A 27,287-nucleotide genomic window follows, 5' to 3' on the forward strand; every position below is an offset into this window, starting at 1 on the left:
TTACAATTTTTATAGAGACAGGGTCTCACTATGTTGCTCAGGCTGATCTCAAAGTCCTGGCCTACAGTGATCCTCCCACCTCAGCCTACCAAAGTGCTGGAATTACAGGCATGAGCCACCATGCCTGGTGCATCCAAGCTTTTTAATAAAGTGCAGCACCAAATAAATACTCCTGGGAGTGAGAAGGGAAGGAAAGGAGCCAGGCAGGGTCTGAGACAAAGCCTGAATCAGTCCAACCTCACAAAGAGAGAATTTTGTGGTGCCTTCTATTTTACTTCAAAAATGTTTGTGAGGTTTGCATTCTACTAACATGTATCTACGCTTGTTTTAATATATTAAAACGCATTTAATTGCTTTGACATTGAGTAAAATTGCTCCAGGAAAATGCAACATGTTTATCCTGTGACTTTGAGTCCTTTTGGCCGCACTGACAATTACCCCTTGAATTTGAGTTTCTCAGTTAAGATTAGGTGGAGTAGTGGTAAGGTGATGGGTTTAGAAATCAGACTGAACTGGTTGATTCTAGCTACCCTAGTTCACTAATTGTGTAACCTTGGACATGATATGGGGCCTCTCAGTCTCATCTTTTTAATACATAAATAGGAATACTTGTAACCATATAGGATTGTTGTGAGGTGTAAATGCTAGAATGTGCACAAAAGGACAGAAAGTGTATAAAGCAGTTAGTACCTGATACACAAGGGACACACTCAATAAATGTTCTATCATTGTTATGAATGAGCCGTTTGGATACTGCATTGAACAATCCATTCGATCCCATTTGGTGAATATGAACTTAGTCTGGTATTTTCAATAGTACCAAGTTAAAATATGGCTTCTTACAAGGCAAAGGCAACCTATAAAATATAAGAGTTGCTTTAATATTGTTCCCTATGGCTTGTGTCTCTTTCAGTAAGGCAACCTATATAAATAAAACATTTTCAGTTTAGAGAAAAGGAGTGGGAGTCGGGTGAGGACAGGGCTTATATTTCACTCCATAGCTTAACTATTTGGCTCTGAGATGATCTGATGACTTGGCAGTTGGCAGTTAGCTGATGGCATCAGCTTTTTAGAAGCCAGAGCAAGACAACATTTCAAAGAATATAGGAGAGTAGTAGTTGGCTCTGGCTATAAAATTCAGTTTTTAACTTTGGTTTCTGATCGCCTACAACGACTATAGTCCCCTTTTCCCTCTTTGCTCCCAAACAAAGCAGAGATGGAAGTCCTGTAGGGTTCAGGGACTAGTTAATTCTTCATGTCGGCTCAATGCATTTTGGAAGAGGATCTGAGAAATAGCCACCTTATGTGACCTCCTGAATAAAACTTACTCATATAGGGTAAGTAAGGAAATGCGTAAGTAAGGAAATCTAGTAGATTTAAGGCATTGCCTCAAGTTCTCTCAGATATAAACACATTTGATGCCTTGGCCTGGCGCTCAAGTACTTTACACATGAACAGGGGAAACAGCATATTCTTATGCAACACTATATTTAATGCAATCACCAATGTAAGCTCAATTAGCACAAGGACTCTCTTAATCAATTAATTAATCTGACAAACATAAAGTATACACAAGATCTGAAACTGTGTGGTGTGGATTTGATTGAACAAGGTATGAGGTTTGTGCTTAAAGATCTTACCGTCTAGTTAGAGGGAGGCAAATAAACAGGTAATTATGATGCAGTCTCTAACAGAAGGTGCTAACTCCGCCTGAGGGAGTCAGGTGAGGCCTTAAATCTGAGTGTGTTGACAGACTTGTGTCTTTGTAAGGTCTACGTGGTTGTTGCAAGCAGATTGCATTGGAAGAATTCTGCTGGTGTTGAAAAGGAAAGGATGAATACTAAAGGCATTTTAAACTTTAGAAGGTAAAGGACGGCTTGCAGGTCTCTGTAACTTACGATGTAGAGAATCAGAGGAGAGGAAAAGTCTATGGTGATTCTAAGGCATAAAACCGACTGGGTGCCCAGTAGAATGGTGGTGTCATGACACAGAAGGAAAACATAATGATGACCAACTAACTTTGGCTTTCAGAGCAAGATAAATTTACAGTTTACAGGCTAAACTTGAGATGTAATTTCTAAGTGTATATTAAGGAATTTATGGCTAAAGCTGTTGGGAATTTTTTACTGGGCCTTTACTCTCTGTATCCACTAACAATAGCTAACATGTTGAAATATATAAAATTAAAGTGTATTTTGTATAAACTTGGGAAGGATTATCAGAATATATTAGAAATATATTATCAGAATATGTTATGTCAGAATATGTTAAATTAAAGGTATTTGCTACTGATATGAATAGAGATGTAAATTAAGGGGATGTGGAAATGCTAATGAATAAGTAAAGTGAGAAAAGTTAAACTAAAAAATTAAAGTAATTCTCTCTCAGAAGTCCTTTGTGACAAAAATAATCAATTTCCCCAAATTCTCTTACCTTTACTTCTTGAAAGTCTTTCAAATCTGTCTCCTTGTCTTCAACCATATTTCCATTGGTTTAGCTAAAGCCTTCCCTCCCCATTCTGGGTTAATAAGAATCTATTAAGTTTCCATCTCGCTTCCAGTCTCATTACCCCCATCCACTTTCCACACTGTTATTTGAATGATCATTAGAAAGGACACATTATTATATTACACCCTTTGTATAAATGCATCCACTGGCTCTCTCTCTTCTATAGCATCTTAGCGCTCTCTTAGATTCTGATGTTTTCACTTTTCACCCCACATAATTGTACACACATGGACTTTCCATATTAAGGTGTGTACTTTTTGAGTCTAGGGACAATGTCTTATTCATTTCTGCATTTCCTAGGTCTAGAACCATATCCTTCTCTTATTATATTCTTGATAGGTGTGGGTTTGTTATGGGCTGAATTTGGTTCCTCGAATTCATATGGTGAAGCCCTAATCCCAATGTATGTGGAGATGGGACCCTTAAGAAGGTAATTAAGGTTAAATGAGGTCATAAACTTGAGGTCCTAATTCAATAGGACTGGTGTTCTCACAAGAAGTGGCAGAGACACCAGGAGTAGTGCCTGTGCCAAAAGGAAAGACCACGTGAGCACACAGAGAAGGTGCTGTCTGCAAGCCGAGAGGCCTCATCATATATGAACAATGTTGGTACCTTGCTCTTGGACTTCCAGAACTGTGAGAAGATAAATTTCTGCTGTTTAAGCCACTCAGTATGTGGCACTTTGTTAAGGCAGCCCAGCCAGACTAATACAGGGTTGAATTGGGCAGATGCGATGGATCATGTCTAGTACGTATTTGCCATGAGAGGTCAATATCAATCTCTCTAGGTTTCTTGGCATTGCAGGTCATCTCTAAGTTCATGTGACAAAAATAGATCAGCAAGAAAGTGTTCTTAGCTGAGGACTCAAGGCTGATATTAGGTTTGTTTGAATCCTAATAAACAGTCAAGTATTTTTTAAAGAAATGCACTCTAAGAGGGGCTTTTGAAATTTTTCCTGCACAAACTCCTGGGATGTGAAGATGACCTAAGGAAAGTTGATGCTGTTAGGCGAAAGAGCAAAAGAAGAATTACTGGGAATCCAAGAGTATGTCCATATATGTCAGGACCCATAGGGTTTTATAGGCTCATGAATCAAGCGTGTGGCATCCTGATTTTGATTTAAGATTATCCACTGGGGAGCAGATTTTCTTTGAACTTTGCTTAAGCCTTCATGAACAAAGAGATCCTTCAGATATGCACTGTGAACTTCCCGATATAGTAACATGGGGCTCCTGGGGATGGTTGTCTCACATAATTTACCACATGCACAGACTGGACACACACCACTGCTCACTGTACCCCAAACAGTATTTAGAGAGGTGCTGCTAGCAATCTGGCCTTCTGCTTTCAGCTTGGTGGCTGCTCCAAAGTTATTCAGAGAGTTAAGATGGAAAGAAAACCAGAGAATTACAATGAAAAAAACAAGGATAAGGGGCTTCATTAAGCTACCTCACAAATGATGAATCCCCAAATCAAAAATTAGTAGGAAGTATCAAAGCCAAGTCTTACCTTCACAGTTGCCATAACTTTTTAACTTCTGCTGTGCATTTCTTTATCTGATTTATTTCATCAACTTGGTCAAATTGTGCGTGTGTGTGTGTGTGTGTGTGTGTGTGAGAGAGAGAGTTGGAGCTCTCTTCTATAATGATGTTTGTGATGTTACTCTCTTTTATTATGAGCATAATGCTTATTTGCATGATTTATCATTTTCAGTATGCTTTCCCAGCTTCTCTATTAATTGCTTCATACATTGGCCACATTAGGTTACTGCAAGGACAGCAATTGTTTTATTTAGTACACTGCTTAATGCTACACAGCCCAGCACTCTCCAAGTTTATCCATCAATGATTCATCCAATGATTATGATAGGTTTAGAGAAATGAAAATTCTGGACATCTTTCAGATAAAAGACCAAGCAATTCCATAGGGATGCTTTTATAACATTTGAACTGTAGGGAACTCAGATAATTCAGACAGCACATGGTTTTATACTGGTTCTTTGGTCTTATTTCATGATTTTGTCATTTGTTAAATTTTGCTTTGGTTTTTGACTTTGAGTTTCATCTCTTCTTAAAACAACTGAATGTTATCCATTAGGCCCAGGTGACAAAAGGATGTTTGATCTCTTGTCAATGAGAAATCTCAGAAAACCACAATCTATGTAATTATTTTGTGTGATATGCAGCTGGAAGTTTGAAAAAAAAAAGTGTCTAACCGTTTCTGTGGTTCCCTGACAATAAGTAGTGGTGATGCTATCAATTTCTTTACCTTAACCTATCTTAGTTCATTGCTTTGGTTGAAATTCAGCCCAAATAGAAAACTGTTTCATTAGATAGGGTTGTATATCATAATATGTGTATAGGAGACACCACTGATGTGACATAGCCCATTCTTGAAAGTATGAAATAATTTTTCTATGCATTTACAATATATTTTCTGTAAGAAGAGAAGTATGGGAAGGAATAGAAAGTACACTATGAGTTAATTTAGTATTGTCTGTTAATATCAGGGCTATGCTTGAAAGCTTGCAGCTGACACTGAAACCATGAAGTAAAGCAACCATCTTGGTTTATTTTATCAGCAATTAAATACATTTTGTTGCCCAGAATTTGGCTTAATGTTGGAAACCCCCCCCCCAAACTAGAGTTAATTGAATTCCATAAATCAATTAAAATGTGATATTAATATCAATGGTAGGAATGTCTATGGTGTTATAGCAATTTATGAGGACTTCTGCAGTCTATTTTTTGTTGCCATTAACAAAGCCCACAGATTCTGATGTTTGCATAAAACAATATTTGAAGAAAGGAGGGAGAAAGTGATTGTTCTTACTTTCACTTGATCTTCCGGCTCAATTACACTTCAAGGTCAATGATGCTATAAAATAAGCTAAAAGTAGCTTCGTAGGCATAGGAGATCATCCAAAAAGTGTGTGGATTGCAAACCAACCCAAAGCGAAGGTAAGAGTTCTTCCGCTAAGTGATGGCCACCAGATGGCAGTGCATCTCAAGGAATGGAGGGAGGACGTCTCTTCTGGACCAGAACTGCCAAAGTCCACCATGAGCACTACCTCTCTGCTCTAAACCAAAGAGACAGGGATGAAGATCTGAAAGCGTTTAAATATTTCAAATCTTGCAGAAAACCTTGGAGAAACAATCTTGCCAACTGCAAATGTGTGATTGCTGAGATTGAATCCTGGGTGATTCTGAATGGAATATTTATTAGCTTTTAAATCTTGTGAAGCCAGGGCTGTCCTTCTCAGAACACAGGCTGTAGCCCTTTATGTGGCAAGGTGTGAGTCTCTATTGCAGGGGCTCTTCTTCTGAATTCATATTCTCTCCTTAGGTGATCGCATTGACCCCTGTGATTTCAATCTACACCCATGATTATGACCTATAGCTCTATCTGCTACCTACTCAATATCTTCATTTTAACATGTTTCACAGAAGTCTTTAATTTCACAGACCTCACACTTAACTCTAATGCTTGGTCCCCTGCAACCCACAGTGTTTCCAGTGTTTGCCAGTTTATCATCCAGCCAATCCCTAAAACTAGAAATCTGGGAGTAATTTTTTAAACTCCTCTCTCTTCTTCACTCCTAATATCCTTTCCATCTTAGGGCTTGTTCATTCTCTAAGTTTTTTTTTGCTACCATTACCACTTTTACTCTGCCTTCTTCCCCAGCCCATGGTTTTGCACAGAACTTCTAAATAATATCTGTGATTTCATTCTTGCTCCATTCCTATATATCTTCTGTAGTCAGTGACCCTTAAAAATGTAAATCAGATGGTGACACTTTTGATCTTACCTTGATCACTACCACTCTCTACTGAACCTCTATGAGGCAGTCACACTGATTCTCTTTCCATTTTTGTTTTGTTATTTGCAACCTCAATGCCTTGGACCATAATGTTACCACTGTTTGGGATGTCATTTCTCTCCTTTTTATTCCCCTCCTCTAAGTAGGATCTTGTCTTTCAAAACTCACCTCAAATATCACTTGCTCAGAAAGCTTTCCCTAACTCAGAAAACTAGGTTAAGGCCTCTATTTTATTATGTGCTACTTCCCTGATGTTGTACTTATCACATCGGTAATCACTTGTTCATTGTTTCTTGCTAAACTTTTAGTGCCATGAAGAAAAATGACCACGTCTGTCTTGGCCATTGCTATATCTTCTGTGTGTAGCACAGTGCCGAGGATATAGTTGTCATTCAATACGTATTTGTAGAATGGATTACCTCATGAATGCAAATATTACTGAGAATTGAAAGAATGAACTAATAGACATAATTTAATTCTTTTAAATAGTGGCCATTTGGGTAGAGCATTTTGGGTGGTGTAGGAACGGAGTGGGCATGCTTCAACACTCTACTATAAAGGAAGAATGTGGAGCCTGGTTAAAAGCACTCTAACCACATTTCTTCTGGAATATACCCTGGGTCTGTGATCTTCCTGTAGTGGTCAGGGAAGTCTTACTAGTTCCTGATCCTGGCGCAGCGAGGAAGGAAGGAGCTTGAGAGTAAATGTGTGGTTGGCTCACTATTTTATTACTGGACTTAAGTCAGTTGTGTTAAAGGGCAGTAATATGACAAAAAGAGGCCCTTTGTCTCTTTTTCCGCAGGAACTTGGCAAAGGAACATAATGTATATGTAAAGTCTAAAGTAATGCCATTTAATAGAACTTTCTGTGATAATGGAAATGTTTTATATCTATACATCTGTTATAGAAGCCGTTACTCATATATGCCTTTTGGGCAATTCAAATGTAGTAAATGCAAATTAGGAGCTGAATTTTTTATTTTGCTTAATTTCAATGAATATTGAAATTTAAATTTCAGCTAATTTATATTTAAATTTAAATAGCCATACATGGGTAGTGACTACTGTATTAGACTGTATTAGGTAGGTCTAGAGGATATGAGTTTTGTTGAGATGAAGATGGCAGAGCACATAGAATGTTTTGTTCTGAAGTTGCCCTGCATTACAAAGCATCTGAGTTATGAATTTGACATGCTTTTATTTATAGTGATGCTCCCTTTCCAACAAGAATGTTAAAATAAAATCTTTCTGGATAAGAAGTAAGATGTGGATTTCTTTTGAAAAGAAAATGTAAGGGACTTGCTTCTAAGCCTAGCTTCTTCTCATTCTTGGAGTGTGCTATCATCTTCTAATTCAATACAGTGGCTTTCACTTCCCATCAGATAAAAAGAGATGCCTCAAACCAATTCCAAAAGCTACTCTCAGAAAAGCATTGGTTGAGTTTTCATCCTGACTCCTAGGATAACAAATAGTAAGTCTTCAAACAAAGCAGTAGCTATGCGAATTCTAGAATTTTGATATGTATTGTTAATGTTGGTATCGTACCACTTGATGCTCTTATGACATGTTTCATGACATCAAGTACTGCACAAAATTAAATTCACATTCTAACACTTGTTTAAGTTTAGTTGGTTAGGATAGTGCTGGCTTCTTAACATTTTTAATGTATTTAGTACATGAAAAGTACATAACATTCTCCTTTGTGTACATAGTACACATATAAAATTCAAGCCTGTGTTTGCACAGCATATGAGGGTAAATGGATAAGCCAGGACATGGCTACAGGAGGCTGGCCCGATGGCTTTAAAGGATCTGGGCTCTGCCTAGCTCTGCTGAAGGCTGTGGAAATTGTTAATTCTGCCCAACTGTAACCCATTTGTCACACTGTAGTTGGTAAACTCTGTTGACTTGGTGCTCATGTGTTGAGATAATGCTTCCTAAAGTTTAATGTGCATATGAATCAGCTGGGCATTCTGTTAAAAGGCAAATTCTGACTCAGCAGCCCTGTGACTGGGCCTGAGATCCTGCATTGCTAACAAGTTCTCAAGTGATTCTAATGCTGCTGGACTTCACTGTGAGTAGCAACGTGCTAGGGCATAAATTTGATTTCATTTTGATTAGTTTTACACTGAAACATCTTCCTCCATCACTACAAAACTTATTCTTCAGTCCTGATGACTATGATGTTGTGGTATCAGTCCAGGTAAAAGTGAATAAAAAATTTGATTTAAACTTGTTTCTGGGATTAGAAAAATATAGCTCAATATACACTAAGAGGAAGTTGGTAGCTATGTATTTACATTTCTCTTTTTGAGGTAATCTTTAGCAGTAGAGGAGTTGCTCCATACCTACTGTGATCTCACACAATTTATATAGGGACATATACGTCTTCTAGGCTTTCATATTCCTTTACATCTCTCAAAACTTGTGAATTTTCTAAAATGCTTCCTTGAATTTGATGCCCTCGGGAGAAAGGTCTGTATCCTCATAACCACACTTGGGACAAATTAGCCCAAGCTTCTGGATTATCAAACTTTTCTTCAGTTCTCAGCATGCTCTTGTAAAATTATGACCTCAAGCTTTAACTTTTTGGTCTATTGCTTATACAGTAAAGCAAGCAAACAAATAAAATCAAGTGCCACGCACATGCACAGATAAATATAAACATATGAATCAGCACACACTTGGGGAAATTTAAACGAATATTAGTGGGAAAGAAATATAAACAAATATTATGATTATTAATACAAATTAGTAACCAATTAGGTATAAATATGCACTCTCCAATGTCTTCTTAATTTCAGATTAAGGTGACCTCCAATCAATAGCCAGCAAAAAGCCAGGGCCCTACGTATTATACCTACAAGGAAAAAATTTCTATCAACAACTTCAATGAATTTGGGTGCAGATTTTTAAACATAAATTTTAGGTAATTCCCACAAGGACCTCTTTTTGCTGTCTTACTTTTTTTCTCCTCTTATCCCTTTCTTATATGAAATAAGATGGTTACTTTGGTAATTGATGAATAATTTATTACAAAATTTGTTTTAGCAGCTAAAATAATGGTGCATGTAAATATTGGTATCTACATTGATAAAAGCTTCTTAGAGTTGACATTGGGATGTGCTAGATTTGAAGTAGGAGACACTAGATTTTTATCATTCTCTGACAATTTTCTCAGATAATACAAAACCAATTAATGCAACCCTGATTAGTTTTTGACAGAGGTTTTCTTTGAAAGATAACACAGCTTAAATTCATAGAGCTTCTTCCCTTAAGGAATTTAGATTGCTCATTCTTTTCTTACCAATAATTTAGTTTCATTTTAATTTCTTAAAACCTATTTCTTTACTTGCCCTGCCTAGCCCAGTTTACAGTGGTGCCCCACCTGAGACTCTGGGGTGGGCCAGCGTGTGTTTTAACCAGCCTCGCCAACCATCCTCGTGTTTGAGCAACATGGGTTTACACCACCACTCCACACTGGGCTGCCTCAGCAGAAACCTGGAGAAAATTCTTCTAAGTCCTTTCTTTTACCTCCTGTATTAAATTCATTTGCTCAAGCCTCAGACATAGCTCTCAAAAATCCTTTTTTTCCCTCTCTGTTTCGATATCCACTGTGTTAGGTCAAGTCCTTATAATTTTTCTCCTGGTCCATGGCAGAGGCCTCTATCAGGTATCTCTGCTTCCTTTGTCACCTCCCCCACTCCAGTCCATTCTCCATACTGTGATTAGAGTAACCCTTTAAAACACACTTAGGTTTATTATACCATTCCTGGCAAGATCCCTTATGTGAAACTGAGTTCTGTGTGAAAGAGTCCATGGTTGTGGGCATAGCCAGTAGACATGTTCTCCACTGACTCCTCCTAACCTTGGGGGGTCTTACTTTGATATCCTATCTTTCCTTTCCTTCACTTGTATCCCAGGCTGTAATTACTCTGAGCCACTTTAGATTTCTCAAATGTGATCTATTCTCTTAATTTTTTTCAGGCATTTCTTATGCTGCTCTCTCTACTTGACTTTCTTTCTGTACTTGGCATTCTCCTATTGACTCCTCAAGATCCATTTCACAAGTCACTTTATTTCTGGAACATTATATTACTCTTGTTCATCTTTCTCAGCATAATTAATTACTTCTTCTCTGTATTCCCAAAGGCCTATGTACGTAGTTCTTTTATAGGACTTACCACTAAATAAAATTTATGAATGCATGTGTGTTTTCCCTAAGGATTTAAAACCTCTGAAGGCAAGGATCAGTTTTATTCATCTTTGTATCTCATGCTCCTGGCACTTAGTAAAATGCTCTGTAGTTGAGTGTTGAATTGGGTGTGCCAAGCCTTGTTTTTTTCATTAATATATAAGGCAGAACATGTCATCTTTGTTTTATAGGAGAAGGGAGAGCTCTTACTCCACAGCCGTAAGCAGGTCAGTCAATGACCTCAGAAGGAGCTGGGTATATGCAATGCTGAAAAGTTGATCCTGGTTCATGGGGAACAGCAGCCCTATCCCCTTCCCTGAATTTATCTGTCTGTCTTCTACCCCATTAGCCTATTAGCTTCCGAGGCAAGTACCATGTCCTTGTCTCTCTTATCTTCGTGTCCCTAGATCCTAGGAGTATTCATTTTTTACGAGTACTGTAACAAATTTCCACACGCTTGAACACATGGAAGTGGATTCACTGGGTGTCACCTTAGGATCGGTCTGCCAAGCTGCCCCCAACACCAAAATCAACCATCAGGCCATTAATGGCTTAATACTTCTGGAGGTCAGAAATTATAAATAGTGATAACTGGGCTTATATCAGGGTATTGGCAGGGCTGAATTCCACTTTGGAAGCTCTAGGGAAGAATTCAAATTCTTGTCTTTTCCCAGCTTTTAGAGCTTGCCCACATTCCTTGGCTTGTTGTATCATTCCATCTTCAAAGCCAGCAATAACCAACTGAATCCTTCTCACATCGTTTCACTCTGGCACTGTCTCTTCTGCTCCCTTCTTTCATTCATAAGAACACTTTTGATTGTATTGAACCTACCTGAATAAATCAGGATAATCTCTCTATCTCCAGACCAGCTGATTTGCAATCTTAATTCCATCTGCAACCTAAATTCCCCTTTGCAATTTATTTGATAATATTCACAGATTCTGGAAATCAGGAACTAGACATTATTTTTTTCTAGTGATGGTGGTGGGGGGATGACATTATTCTGTATTCTATACTAGCATAGGGCCTGGCTCATATCAAGAGATCAATAAGCTTTGCAGAATGAATGGACAGGGTCTGTAGGGAGTGTGGCTTGGCTATAGGCAGTCAGAATGACTTTGAAAGCAATGGTGATTGAAGAGGAATTGGAGGATGCTGAGGGAGAAATTTCTTGGTAAGAGTGGAGTGTTTCAGCCATAGGGCCTGATGGTTGATTTTGGTGTTAAGGGCAGCTTGGCAGGCTGACCCTCAGGTGACACCCAATCAATCCACTTCCTAGTGTTCACAGCTGTGTGTAATACTCTCCCCTTGGCTTTGGGCAGGAACTATTAGTTGCTTCTAGGCAATAACATGAGATAATGAGATGGCACTTTCATGCTTAGGTATTTACATAGCAAAGGTGATGGATGTCATTTCTGTGACTGCTACAGATTATATGAGTTCTGGAACTGGAGACTCCTTGTGGGCCTGATGAAGTAAGCAGTCATGTTGGAGAAGCCAACACTGCAGGGAGCCTTTAGGAATAACGGGAAGCTTCCGGGACCTGGAGGTGACCTCCAATCAATAGCCAGCAAAAAGCCAGGGCCCTACGTATTATACCTACAAGGAAGCAATTTCTATCAACAACTTCAATGAATTTGGGTGCAGATTTTTACTCATTTGAGCTTCCAGATGTAAATGCAGCCCAGCAGCTTTGTAAAACTCTGAGCAGGGGACCCAGTTAAGCCATGCCTCGACCTAAGGAAACTGTGAGATAATAAATATGTTTTGTTTTAAGCTACTGAGATTGTGGTAATTTGGATTCAGCAATAGAAAACAAATGCCAGCAATTTGGGAATTACGTAATAGATGGCAGTAGGAGCTGCCCTGCTCATGCTTAGGGGGGAAAGAGTTCTTGACTTTATGTTTGCCTCCATTTTACAGCTGGAACTAATGATGACGAGCAAGCTGCAACTCATTACTCTTGATTCAATGGTTAGTGAAAAAGATGGGAAGAGAATGTATTATTCTGACTTCTGCTGGAATTCCTTCCACTCCTTCCTGGGGCCATTGATTCTCTTGGAATTGAAGTTCATAGCAGGGGACTTTGCTTCATTAATCCTCACAGCAGAGCTCTAAAAGAAATCTTCTGGAAGCCTTCTTGGGATTCTGTTTTCTTTCAAATGGAGTCACAGAGAGATCCCACCTAGCTAAAAATTACAGTAAAGATTTAGGTAAATAGCTGGGCATGGAATGAATAAGATTAATTATGCTTAGCAGTTATTATAATTATATGCAGGCTTTTGAATATACTGCGTAACATTCCTACACTACTTAAAAAATTATCTATAAAGATCAGTCAAAACTCAGCTTTAAAAAAATGTATTTGAAGGATCTATTTTAAATTTATCAATAATATTTAGGTGAAGATTTTAACACATGTAAATGATTTCAAAAATTCTTTGACCTAACCACTTTCCTCATTTCACAGGTGGAGTTATTGAGTGTGGAAAGATTAAGTGAATTGTCCCACATGGTTACACAGCTAATTCTTACTAATCCAGTTTCCAAGATTAGAGTTTCATATTGTTTTCACCTATAAACTCTACAATAGGGATTTATGGAAGATAGTAACAGTGCACTAAGTTCACACTCCTACCTTAAACAGAACCACATATATCTTAAGCATCTCAGACCCATAATTATCTGTTTTTCTAAATAATCCTAAAGGAGGTAATATTCCTTGGTGCTTTAGCTTCAACTTCAATTAATGTCTACTGGCATTTTAAATAATCATCATCCTTATATTCCTTGGTTAGGTATTGGTTATGGTCTGAGGTGTGGTACAGGCCTGTACATTCTTTTGTTTTGGACTGAGGGACCAAGGACAAGGGGATTGAGGTTGTATCATCTTTGCCTGAGTTGGGGCACCAGGTAGAAATCTGTTGCAGATGACTTGCCCGAGAGCATACAGCTAATTAGTGACAGGCTTAAAACTTGGAAGCTCTTAAATATCACAACTATTATTTGTTTGTTTGTTTTTTTTCTTAATTTTATATATTTGCTACTGCTACACTGTTTATCTACCACACTCGGTCATTGCCACAACACAATACACACACACATACACATCTTTGCTCTTCTACTAACTTCCTGGAGTTGGTGGTGGTGCTGATACTCATGGCATACGTCCACAAAAATATTTTGAATGCTCATAATAGAGGCAGTGTGGTTAAGTAGAAGAATCAGGTTTTGACTTACTACAGGGAAACTGAATCTTCTGAGTCTCAGTGTCCTCATCTATAAGCTGAAAGCAAAGAGTTAATAGTGAGAATAGGTGTGGGAGCCTCCTGGGGCAAGGCTGTGATGGTGGGGTCCAGTGTTTATGTTGCTGGGAGTATGGCTACCTTGGAAGTCGCAAGTGCTTTGTATATTCCAAAATGTTTCTCTCTCTCTCTCTCTCTATATATATATATATATAGTGATATATATAGTGATATATAATGATATATATATTTAGTGATATATATAGTGCTATTGTTACTCCATATCAGTCATTATGATGAATGCAGGAGAAATATTGTCTGATATATAGTCCTTGCATTCAATAAAGTTATACTATAGTTATAATCTCAGGATATAAAGGGTATAACAGGATGGAATATGCTGAGTGGCCAGTGCATGGCAAGGATAAATACCTAGAGGGAAGTGAGATGACTATGAAATGGACAATTGAGATGACTGTGAAGTGGACAATTGGGAAGACTTTGTGGAGAAGTGATGACTTGAGCTGGGTCATGAAGGACATGTAGCAGACAACAAGGCACCATCTTAGGCAGGTGGAACACATCAAGCAAAGGCATGGAGGTTGCTCAAGGAGTGGTTAATATACAAAAGAGGAAATGTGACAAATATTTACAAGAGTAGAATTAAGTCAGAGCAGATATTTACATCAAAGCTTAGAGTTTTATTATGCTGGCAACAGGGAACCACAGGTGACTTCTGAGCAGACGTAGTCTGTCCAAAGTGATGGTTTAGGAAGCTTACTTTTGCAGGAGTGTAGATTGGTTTCTAGTAGGGAATAAGGCAGGGAGAGCTGCTTATTCTTTTTTCTCCTCAGCAGTTGTGGGGCAATTGGATTGCTGCTTTCTAAATGATACTTAGAAAAGTGTTGAGATTATGTGAGGCTCTCCTTGTTTCTGGAGTACCAGATTTCTGGAGTACCCTCATCTCCCATCCCTGCATAGGCCTCTAAGTCCTGCTCCTCACTAAACACACGAAACCTCAAGACTGATTGCCTGGTGTTAGTTTTGAGTGAAATTATTTTAATGACCAGCAATTACATTACAGAGCCACTGATAACAAAAGCTCATTTTTTTTTCTCAAGGTACAAGGAAAGGAGAAAGAATCTTGAAGTCTCATAAGAGAAAAGATCTTTTTTTCCTGTTCCTCTCCCTCCTCCGAACTTCCACCTTCCAAAAGGCCCCAGTGTGTGTTGTAAATAACTAATGGGTACGAGGCTTAATACCTGGGGGTGATGAAACAATCTGTACAACAAACTCCCATACACAATTCCACTTGTGTAACAAACCTACACTTGTACCCCTGACCTTAAAAGAGATCTGTTAAGGAAAGGAGACCTATTGCATCCATTCCTGACCGAGCAAGATTTTTTTTTCTTCTCTATCTGTTGACCGTGTTTTATGTATTTTCAGTTAACTCTCTGATCAATGACTATTTTACTTCTTCTAGTGGAAGTATTTTCAATAGGTTGTTTCACTTATTGCCATTGACATTTTTCTGCTTTTCAACCAGAATATTTATATAATAATTTGCTAATATTTTTGTGCCTGTTTATGTAAAAAGTAGTATTTGAGTGACTATAAAAGTAATATTCTTATATTAAGTACTGTCAACTTAAAAGCTACAGCCAACAAGAATACGTTATTTGTATTTTGAACTTTCTTCTTTCATAGGCATGCTAGTCATTAATTCAAAATCAAATTAGGAAAAAAGAAGAAAAAGGCCGGGCACGGTGGCTCACGCCTGTAATCCCAGCACTTTGGGAGGCCGAGGCGGGTGAATCATCTGAGGTTGGGGGTTCAAGACCAGCCTGACCAGCATGGAGAAATCTCTCTCTACTAAAAATACAAAATTAGCCTGGCGTAGTGGCACATGCCTGTAATCCCAGCTACTCGGGAGGCTGAGGCAGGAGAATTGCTAGAACCCAGGAGGCGGAGGTTGTGGTAAGCCAAGATCGTGCCATTGCACTGCAGCCTGGGCAACAAGAGTGAAACTCCATCTCAAACAACAACAACAACAACAGCAACAACAAAAACAGAATTAGTGTAATTCTAATCATTAAAGTGACAAATGAACATAAACATGATGGGGAAACAGTAGAATAATCCATGAGAATTTTATTTTTATTCAAATGAAAAAATAGAGAAAGAAAAAGTGCTTCATCTTCTGTATAATTAAAGAGGATTTTGAGTTGGAGAATATTGCTCTATGACTTATGCAATATCTTCTCAACTCATTAGAATTCATCACATCTTTGGTTTGGATTTAAGTTAGTGACATTTTTACAAAAACAGCAAACTTTTAAAATCAGAAAAAACCCCAATATTCATTCAAATTCATGTAGGCTTCTCTTTATATGGCTTTAATTTTTTTCATCAGATTGATCATACTTTCTAGTCCTGTTTTGTTTATCAAAATGTAAACCTGTGTCTCAGTTGCTTCATCGAAACTACTGGTTCTCCCTTCAAGGATGTTGTTAGGGAAAAGTGGTTAAACGACAATGAATATCTTATAATGCAAAAATGCTCTCCATATTTTTAATAACAAAGAATAATTTGTTTTTCTTTTCCCTGACAAAATGTTTTATCAAGTAACACTTTTAAATACATGAATGAAGCCTATGAGAGGAGAGTTCATTATTATTAATTGTTATTATTATTTTCTGATGCTTGTATGACCTTGGGTAAGTTACTGGACCTCTGCCACATGTTGTACATCTGGACAACTCATGAAGATGTGTGCAGGTAGACAGCCCTCAATTCCAGTGTGCTGACCTCCACAAATCCCAAATACCTACCTTGGCCCCACAACATTCCTTTACCAGTGACACGTGAAAAAGAGAAAATTAAAAAATAGTTTTATTGCACAATTTCTGCCTTGACCTCTCAAGTGGACACCCTATACCCATACTCATCTCAGATCTAGAGAGAGGAGCAGTCATGTCATGCCTCTGCATGCTTACACGGTTCTGTTTAACTTGGCCTTGAGACTGGGGCTCTGAGCCCAGAGGGCCACTGATAGTACTACAGGCTGTCTACTGTGATGAATGCCTGATTCTCCACACTTGTGCTCTTTCCATAATGCTCCCATGGCCATCTGCATTTTTGGCTCTGGCATCAGGCAGTAGGGTTTGGTGGTGGCAGCAGTGGAGAGGAAATCCTGAGCACTCCAGATCCACTGAAAGGAGGGTACATCTTAGGGAGCTTTCTACTATGAGCCTCATGTTTAATACTTCCCATGTTTATTGACATTTTAATGACAATCTGCTGAGTTTTCTTTGTAGTTTTCATTTATTAGATTTGTAATGAAGCAGAACTAACCTCTTTTACCCAGCAAACATTGGCGCCTTTCTCCCTTGCTTCCTTAGCACTCCAGAGGATGGCTTTGATATTATCATACAAGTGATTACGGGACAGTCTGGGGCAAAGCTCAGATATTTGGGAATGAAGAGAGTTAGAAAACATGCCAGGCCTATAAACCACCATAATGGAAATAAGAGAACAACCTGTTTGGATTCCAGAGAGAATTTCATTTTATGAAAATGAAAATTCAACCTTGGGGAAACCCAGTTTGAGGAGCTTTTTCTGACCTTCATAATTTTTTGCTTGACTTCTTAGCAAAAGGAGAGAAATCAATATAGCATAAACAATTTCTGAGCAGCAAAGAATATGAATAGAATTTCAAAGGTTTTTTGGGAGTGGGACACTTTTAGATACATTCTGAGAGAATCAAGTGGCTTGGAAAGAACTGGTTATTCCAAGTTTACTGTTTGGGGAGCAGAGACAAAAAGTGGGAAAGGGAGCCCTATAATGATAATGTTGGGGACCAAATAAGTTGAGAATAAACCAGAGCACAGCAGTTTTTCTAAGCCCCAAAATAATTTATTTCTTGTAAACTATTGGATTAAGTCAAAGAAGCAAAAACATTAAGTACCATGAGATTTTAAACTCAAACTAACCCAAAGCATTCTCAAAGAATTTATTTTCTGTGATGGTACAAATGATGTATATTTAAACATTTTTTAAACGTTGTACTTAGTTTAGATTTTTCAGCCTTCCTGCAGCCTCTGGCTGCTGAGAATCTACTGAAAAATCTTCTTTGTAACCTATGTATACTAGTAAATCTCTGCTGCTTGCCTGTCATCTGTCTCATATAAATGAGGCAGTGCAGATGGCTGGAATGCTAGGGCTGGCTGTTGCTTGCCTTAAGAATGGTGTGGGAAACGAGGTCAGGAGGTGGAGACCATCCTGATCAACATGGTGAAACCCTGTCTCTACTGAAAATACAAAAATTAGCTGGGCGTAGTGACGCGTGCCTGTAATCCCAGCTACTTGGCAGGCTGAGGCAGGAGAATAGCTTGAACCAGGGAGTCGGAGGTTGCAGTGAGCTGAGATCGCGCCACTGTACTCCAGCCTGAGTGACAAAGAGAGACTCCATCTCAAAAAAAAAAAAAATGATGTGTGAAAGCAGGACACTAGACTTATGAAGCTGATTGTAAAGACTTAAACACCAACAAGAAAGATAGGGTGCTTGTCTTCATCAGCTGGCTATGGATATGCTTCTCTAGCATCTTCCCTGGACATCTACCTGCCTTCCACCACCAATTTCCTTCTTTTCCTGGCCCAAGATAATTCCTCAAATTCTGCATTATGGAAGAAGAGAAGACTATGATTTTCCAAAAAGTTTTCTCCAGCACATTTTTTCTTATTGAAGTCTCCTTTATCTAAAAAAAATTAAATGTCTTTTAAATTTAAAACACAATTAGAAAATAAGTAGAGCCAAAAGTTAAGTAGCTGATGGGTTTTGTAAGGGGTTAGACAAGTATTCTTCTTTCCTACCTATCCCAACTTGAGCTGTGTCCTAGTCTGTTTTCTGCTGCTATAACTAAATACCTGAGACTGGGTAATTTACAAAGAAAAGAGGTATATTTCTTATGGCTCTGGAGGCTGGGAAGTCCAGATTAGGTGACTACATCTGGTTGGCATTTGGTGAGGGCCTTGTGCTGTGTCATAGCATGGCAGAGGGCATCCCAGGGTGAGGGGGTGAGCTCAGAGCCATGTTGGCTTTTGTAACAGATTTACTCTCATGATAACTAACCCAATCCTGTGATAACCCATTAATCCATTAAACCATTAATCCATGAATGGACCTGATCACCTCTTAAAGGCCCCATCTCTTCATATGGCTACATTGCAGACTAATGTTCAACATAAGTTTCAGATGGGACAAGTGGAAACTTTGAAGGGCATCCTATTCACCAGTTTGCAGGAAGCCCTTCTGACCACTCAAGAGCCTCCTGAGTTTTCCTTCTCTGAATTCTTATCATATTAATAATCTATTCCACACCAGTAGGACTAGTTTGACTCATGTCTTTCCTAATCTCTTGTGAATGTAAATCAAGTAGTTATATATCTCAACTTGAAATTATAATCTTTTGAGCACGAGAGCATCTTACACTTCTATATCTGCACATTGTACACATGTAATAAGTGTAGTTGGATGTTGACAAGTATTGAAGAAGCAGATAAAGTCTTCAAAGATAAGAATTTGTATATTTTTTATATATCTCATTAAGTAATGGGGACATTTAATACATATTAAATATCATAGCACCACAAAAATGGAGGAAGCACTTCTTAGATTCTAACAGAATCCCTGTCTTTTCTGTCTTGATCTATATTTATTCTTCCTGTAAGTAACAAGCACATGGTTGAGCTATACATAATTCTTTCATTTAAAGGCAGTTGTTCCGAATCAAGAAAAACGAAATTAAATAAATTCTGAGAAGGGAATGAGCAATAGTAACAGGCTCAACACTCTTTTGTTAGGGGATTAAAGCATTAATCATCCTATTATCTGCTATTTTGAGCTTTGCCAAAGTTGCTAGAGGTCGATAGGAATTAGTTCCAATTAAAAAACTTTAGAACTTTCCTTCTTATATCACCTACTGTTTTGGATTGAAAGAAGATGGACGATGATAACATGGTCCCGATAGTCTAATTGCAGTTTCTTTCCATTTTTTGCTAAGAAGTTGTAGAAAAGGTCACTTTGGATTTTAAAAATTAAGAGCTTCATTGTCAGAGTGTATCACTAATGCATATAATTACTATTTTAGATTATCAAGAAGGTCTAAAGACAGACATTTTATTTTAATATTCACTGTTAAATTGCGTTAGTGACATTTGCTAATAACCTGAGGAAGTTACCTACTGTGGTGGTGAGTTTTGAATTGTAAAGTTTAGCGTTTTGACATGGCATGCCAACAATACATATAATACACATAAAAAGTAAGAATTGATAAATATGTCAATTAAAACTGTTAAAAACATGAACTAGTCCCCAATAACTTCATCAGGAAAGACAAAATGTAATAAACAGTAGCAGTTATTTCTTGACAATCTGCCGAATAGACTGGTTTGCAGAATTGCTACAGTTCACATTTAGAAAGTTAAGAGAGAGTCCTGGCAGATTGAGATTGGCAGGTAAACTAATTCTGAAGTGGTAAACATGGGTAGGTTAATTGTTGAAGCAGCAAGATAATATCCTTCAGAGAATGCTTCCTTACCTGATGCATTGATTAAAAAATAAAAATTCAATGTTTCCAGTCTTTAGATAACTAGTTTGTAATATTAAGAAAATATTGGATAATTATCCAGCTTTTGGTATTTTTCAATCATTCTTCAAACATCTTTCCCAGGCAGTGAGATGAAAGCTCAATGTCTCATTACCAGCTGTTAGGTTTATTTGTGCATATTATTAAAATACTTAGTGGCCAGTTTATTTAGTTATTTGGAGAAAGAAGAAAGATGACTCAGTTTAGATGTTTCTGTCTACTCAGCATGGGGCTTGGGGTCAAGAGAAAGTGATCTCAAACCTACTATAGAGATAAATCTATTTTATTTTTCACAGAGAGATTTTATTAGCACACATTTAAAAAGTTGCTTTATTTTTACAATTATGAAAGTAACAAATACTCATCATGGATAATTTGTGAATTGGAAAGGAAAAAATAAAATAGCATCATATAAAGAAAACTATTAACATTTTACTTATTTATTTACTTTTACTTTTTCTATGCAGAACCTTTTTATACACAGTTCTCCAGTTCATCTGTAGTTTAGTTTTGGATATATTTTTTTAGCTCAATGTTATGACCTAAGATTGTCCCCATAACAATGCAAATTATTGTTGGATGTGTGGGTTCTATTTAGTGAGGATTCCATAACTTATCTAGCCATTCTCATGTTGTTGAATATTTATATAGTTTTCAATTTTTCATTATTTTTGTAGAGATGCAGTGGAAATCTTTGTGAACTAGACTTTTTTTGGTACCCTGGGTTATTTTTTTGGTGCTGAATCATTGATGTAAATTTTTTAATCTAAAGAGCATGATAATATAAGATGACAAAAATGGAAGTTTTGGTTGAGGTAACAAGATGTGAGAGATAACATATTCCGTAGGTGATGTCAGAAAACATGCCAAATTTTTAGATTATTAAAAGTCAGTTATATTGGTCTTAATTCTTTTATAACATCAAGAGTATTAAAGGGTCACAATTTGAATATCAAAGGGAATTTGGGGTACCAGTTGTTCATTTGCTGTGTCTCCCAGAATTGAATGGGGTTTGCCTGCTCCTTTCCTCACCCTAGATAATTTAATGTGTCCCTATAGGTTTGAATGACATGGTGGACCTGTTTCTGACTCATGCTTGAGAGATCTGAGATGAGTGACTGTCTGGCTAGATGCTGTACTGAGGGTACAAAGGAGAAATTGATGAATGAGGAAACCCTGAACTCCTGGAGTTTTTCAGAGGAAAGAATGTGTGATAATTTCTCATGAGCCATATATTATCAGAGTTAACATAACTTCATCCTTGGTCCCATCCAACAAAGTTGTTTGACATGGCAGCAGATTCCTGGAGGCTGAATAGTGTCAAGCCTGGAAAAAAAATTCATTTGCTGTTGTTGAGGATACTGTAGGTCTCTGAAAACTTTTGAAAGATAAAGGAGGAAGAGGGGGAATAGAAATAATGGTGTAAGAAGAAACAGTTTAAGTTTTGAACATGTTGAACTTAAGGTAGTTGTGAAACATCAAGATGGAAGTGCCTAGCAGGGAAGTACGGTGCAAGGTTGGAGCTGAAAGAGTCCTTGACTAGAGATGTGGATACTGACATAATCACATGTAGATGAATGTTGGATGTTTGAGATAGTCTAAAGAGGATGCAGACTGAGGTGAGAAGAATGCTAAATGCAGAATCCTGGATTGTATCCCCTTGGAAGAGTTTGAGAGTCTAGCAAAAGAGACTAAGGAAGATCTAAGTAAATCCAAGTTGGGAAAGAATTCCAAAGAGAATGTGGTTGATAAGGAGGTCAAGTAAGATGGGCATTAAAAGTAACTAGTTTTGGCAAGTAATGGGACATTGGTGATTATATCTGGCTAAGCCTTAGTGTAACTATGGAGACAGGAACCTGATTGCAGTGGATTGAATAATAAATGGGTAGAGACAGGTCATCTTTGAGTGAAGATCATTCTTTTTAGGATCTTGAGTGTAAAAGGAAGGAGAGATACATACTAGTGAGAAAAAGGCTTAAAAAATCAAGTGAAAAACTTGTGCATTTTGTATACACCATGGGGAAGGTTGCAGTGGAGTGGGGAAACAAAATATAGGAGAGAAAGATTAATGACCTAGATTGCATAGAAAACAAGGGAAAATTAGATTAAAAGTCTCCTGGCCTCCTGAATTGGAAATTTCAATAATTTAAGTGGTATAAAGCAAGGAATGCTATGAAACCATAAAAAGAATATTATTCTTTAGAATTGATATGGAAGAGTCTTCAACATATATTATGAATATGAAAAACAAGGTACGTAGTGTATTTAGTATGCTACCAGGGTTATGATGAATGGCCAAGTGGATTGTGTACTCATATGTGAGTGATGCCCCTCTGGAATTGTGCTTTGTGTTGTACTATAGATGAGATCCCCTGATGCGAGTCAGCACCTCACATTACCTTTGTTGGAGGACACTTTTCATGATTCTCTGTCTTCCTTTGTTCTGGTCAATATTAACATGTATAATTTTTTGATCATTTAATTTCCCACTTATCTTATTTAAGAATACTGTACCAATCAGACTAATGGATCAGATTCTCTTCTCTGCTTCATAGCTATGTTTTTAATTTAAACATCAGTAAAGTGACCTTCTGATCATAATTTCGGTCTTCATGTCACTTGTTCATGGAAAGAGAATGCATTGGCATACTGGTGTGAGTATTTCTGCCTGATGGTTGAGCCTCTTATAAAAGAATATATTGTCATTCTGGTATATAATATCATTCTTTGAGAACTTGATTTATGAGAGCCCACCCCTTAAAGTCAGTGTGCTAATAAAACCACATTTCTCACCCTGTCTCTGAAAGCTAAAAGCCAGTTCCTAAATTGTGGTGAATGCAGTGAGCACAATTTTACTTTGTGCATGCTCAGTGTAGGCAGTCATCTGGCCTTTTCCTGTTGATTTCCCTTTTCTATGTACCATTTCTATTTAAATGCAGTGGCTTGATGATCTCAGTCTTCTCTGTAAAGAAAGAGGAAAAGTCGTGTACATGAGAAAGTATGGGATAGCAGTGGGATGTGAATTTGTGGAATGGAGAAGAAATCTGAATTGGGATATGAAAATGATTTTTGAGCCTTGTTACTGACGCAGTTAGGTTGTCCTGGTTTGCTAATGACTTCTGGTTTTTAAGTCTCACACTCCAGAAAATCCTTCAGTTTCAGGCAAACTGGGACCATTGGTCACCCTAGACGTGGCTGACATAGAAGACTAAAAATTTATCGAAAAACAAATCTATAGGATTTGGTGATTTTTTTTTTTCTAGAGAGCTTCTGCAGCCACTGGGTGGAACCATGAAGATGAATATTTGGATTGATCCTAGATCACAAGGAGGTTGCTGAAGAAAGATACTGGGTTGGGGATGTACAGATAGTTGAAATAATCTAGATAGAGCAGGGCAGGGGGTGGGCCAGATGGTCACGTGTCTGGGTGACACCCTGGTTCTGTGTCTCCTGTACTGCAACGGGAGACAACACTAGGTGGAAAGCAGCAGACTGTCCTGACCAGGCAATCTTATTTTCCAAACAACTACAGCATGGAAGAGGGCTCCAGTAAGAAAATATAGGCAGCAGGAGCAGGAGACTTTCAAGCAAGAACACCAAATAGCAACCCTCTTCACATCATCCTTTAAGGTTTTGCAGAATCGTAGACTATTGGAACTTGAAGGGACCTCAGCATTGTCCAGTTACTCCCTTGGACATTGAGGAAGGTAAAATACTTCCATTATAAGTGAGTATTTGAAGATTCATTAACATTTTCTCTGTAATTGTGAGAGTGATTAAAGCAATCACTGAATTAGAAGTTCAAGAAGAGAATAAAAATAACCACAACACAAACTGTTAGCCAGGCTATTGCCAGTGTCTCAACAATATGGCTCCAAATACTTACCATTCCAACCCACTGCTAGAATATGATTGATCCTTGAACAACACAGGTTTGAACTGTGAAGTCCACTTATATGATTTCCTCAACCAAAGGCAGATCGAACATACAGTATTCGCAGGATGTGGAAACTCACGAATACAGAGGGCATGCTTTTTGTTTATGCTGGTGAGGGTTTTGGCAGATGTGAGTGTTCTGGACTCAATCCCTCATGGTTACAGAGGAACAAATGCACTGTCAAACTTAGGAAAAGTAAGACTAATTCTACACACTATATAAACTAAGATTCAGCATTGTCCAGTTACTCCCTTGGACACTGGGGAAGGTAAAATACTTCCATTATAAGTGAGGATGTAAAGATTCATGAACATTTTCTCTGTAATTGTGAGAGTGATTAAAGCAATCACTGAATGAGCAGTTCAATTTAGCTAAGAAGAGAACAAAAATAATCACAACACAAACTGTTAGCCAGGTTATTTCCAGTGTCTCAACAACATGGCTCAATCATATAACTACTGATAAAAGAGTGATCAGTGTTTCAAAGAATAAATTCATTGCTCAATACCGAATTATCTTGTGATCAGTGTGTCTAAAATACTATCTGAGTTGCTATTAAATTCAATTCGGAGACAACTATTAAGTTTCTATAACTGTAGGCCAATACTTAGATGCTGTAGCACAGAATTAACACACCACTTGGCCTGCATGGGTTACCTAGTATAGTAGGCAGAATAACATCCTCCCAAAGATGTCCAGTCCTAATTGCCAGAATGTCGGAATATGTTATGTTACACAGCAATGTGAAATTAAGGTTACTAATCAGCTGACTTTAAAATAAGATTATCCTGGATTACATGGTGGATGCTGTGTAAACAAGGCTTCTTAAATGATGGACTGAAGAGGCAGAAGAGTCACTGCCAAAGTGATGCAATGTGAGAAAGCCATTGCTGGCTTTGAAGATGGAGGGAGGCCATGAGTCAAGAAAGGCAGTAAAACTCTAGAAGCTGGAAAAGGCAAGGAAATACATTCTTTCCTGCAGTCTCCAGAAAGAATGCGGCCCTGCTGACACCTTGTTTAATGCAGTAAGACCCATTTTGGATTTCTGATCTCCAGAACTGTGAGATGATAAATTTGTGTTGTTTGGAGCCGCGGACTTTGTGCTAATTTGCTACAGCAGCAATAAGAAATTAATACAGAAAATAACATAAAGCAGTGAAGGTGAGACATAGAGACAATATGGAATGGTGGGTACTGTGGCCATCTGGAGAGTGCCTGCACAACACGCAGTTCTGATTCAGCTCTAGCCAATATTTCTTTGAGGAAATAAGGGCTCAGAGTTACCAAATTCTATTTTTATTTTTCAAAATAAAATGAATATCCAGATTTATGTAAAAGTGACTGTTTCTATTTAATTATTTGCACTATTTTAAGTTAAAAATCTCTTAAACATGTATGCAAATAGATGTGGATGAGAATGTTCATTTCAGTGCTGTCTGTGGTAGCAAAGAGTTGGAAACAAATGAAATGTCTATAAAATATGAGTATAAATAAATATAAATATATGATACAAATGCATACTTTAGTCAAAAACAATGAATTGTATATTCTATATGTGTTAAGTAGAAGTGTAAACAGAATGAGATACATAGCATGACACTTCATTTGTTTGGATACAAATATACTCATAAATATATATATAGTTTGTGGGTGCTTATAATGTAAAAATAAAGTTAGGAAAGTGAATTAGAAAAAATTCACATTAATTATATTAAAATGGGTCTGTATCGGGGGATTAAAGAGAGGAATATGATCTGGGATGATAGCTGACAGAAAGCTAGGAGGCAGGAGATGATAATAGAAGGTCTATGCACGGACTGATGATGATGATGAACTATGAGCTGGTGCCCCACCCAATTTTGATCACTGTATAGGCTGGAGCACAGAAGACAGTGGATCTAGTCGGAGTCATGCCCACTGGGGATTCAAAGAAAACCAAGATGTAGACCCTCCCTTCAAAATTTTGCAGAGAACTGAGGAAAAACAGGCTGGGTACAGTGGCTCACACCTGTAATCTTAATACTTAGGGAAGCTAGGGAGGGAAAATTTCTTAAAGTCAGAAGTTCTGAGGTTATAGGAAGCTGTGATCATGCCACTGCACTGCAGCCTGGGTGACAGAGGGAAACCCTGTCTCTTAAAAGAAAGATATATAAACGAAGCAGAAAAAATGTGGAATTATTAAAAAGTGAACAAGTTTCATTTATTCATTCATTTATTCAACATTCATTCAAATATTTATTAAGCTCCTTCTATGTTCCCAGCAGTTTGTTTAATCACAGTGTCTGTGCAGTATAGGATATGGTTGTAAGAGTAGTAAAAGCTATGTTTAATTTTGTTTTTCTATTCCCTCTAGATTCCACCCCAAGAATAGGACCCATAATAGTGGCATGGCAGTTAGCCTTTCTGAGCCTCAGATTCCTCATTGGTATAAAGAATATCACTCCTGTTGTATCTTATCTATGTAGGATTGTTGTGAGAAAATAAATGGAAGAGTTCTTGTGAAGTGTTATACAGATGGAAGACACTTAAACTGGGGTTCCTTTCCTCTTTTTGCATATTTCTCCCCCTCACCTTCACTTTTCTTCTAACTTGCTGTTGCCACTATCTGGCCCAGTCCCTTATTGCTGGTGCCTAAGTCACTGCAATGGACACTCGGTCTTCCCTTTTAATGTGGTTTATGATTAAAGCAAGACAGACAGTCCTAAAATACCTCCTTCATCAGCAAATCATAAACTTATAACCTGTTAAGGTAGGAAGGGATTTAAATGCCTTCCTCAGTCTTGTGCACGTTGTAGGAAACCCAGGAGGTTCACCTTGGAGGCTTGCTCTTTGTATCTGTTTCCATCATTCCCATTAAATTTTTCTAAATTGCCTATTGTGGTAAGGGTGTGGCCATAGTTTCCCTTTGTTCTACAGAATTCTTTTATCCATG

Source organism: Pan troglodytes, chromosome 2 (genome assembly GCF_028858775.2).
Source record: "Pan troglodytes isolate AG18354 chromosome 2, NHGRI_mPanTro3-v2.0_pri, whole genome shotgun sequence".
Classification (NCBI taxonomy): Eukaryota; Metazoa; Chordata; class Mammalia; order Primates; family Hominidae; genus Pan; species Pan troglodytes.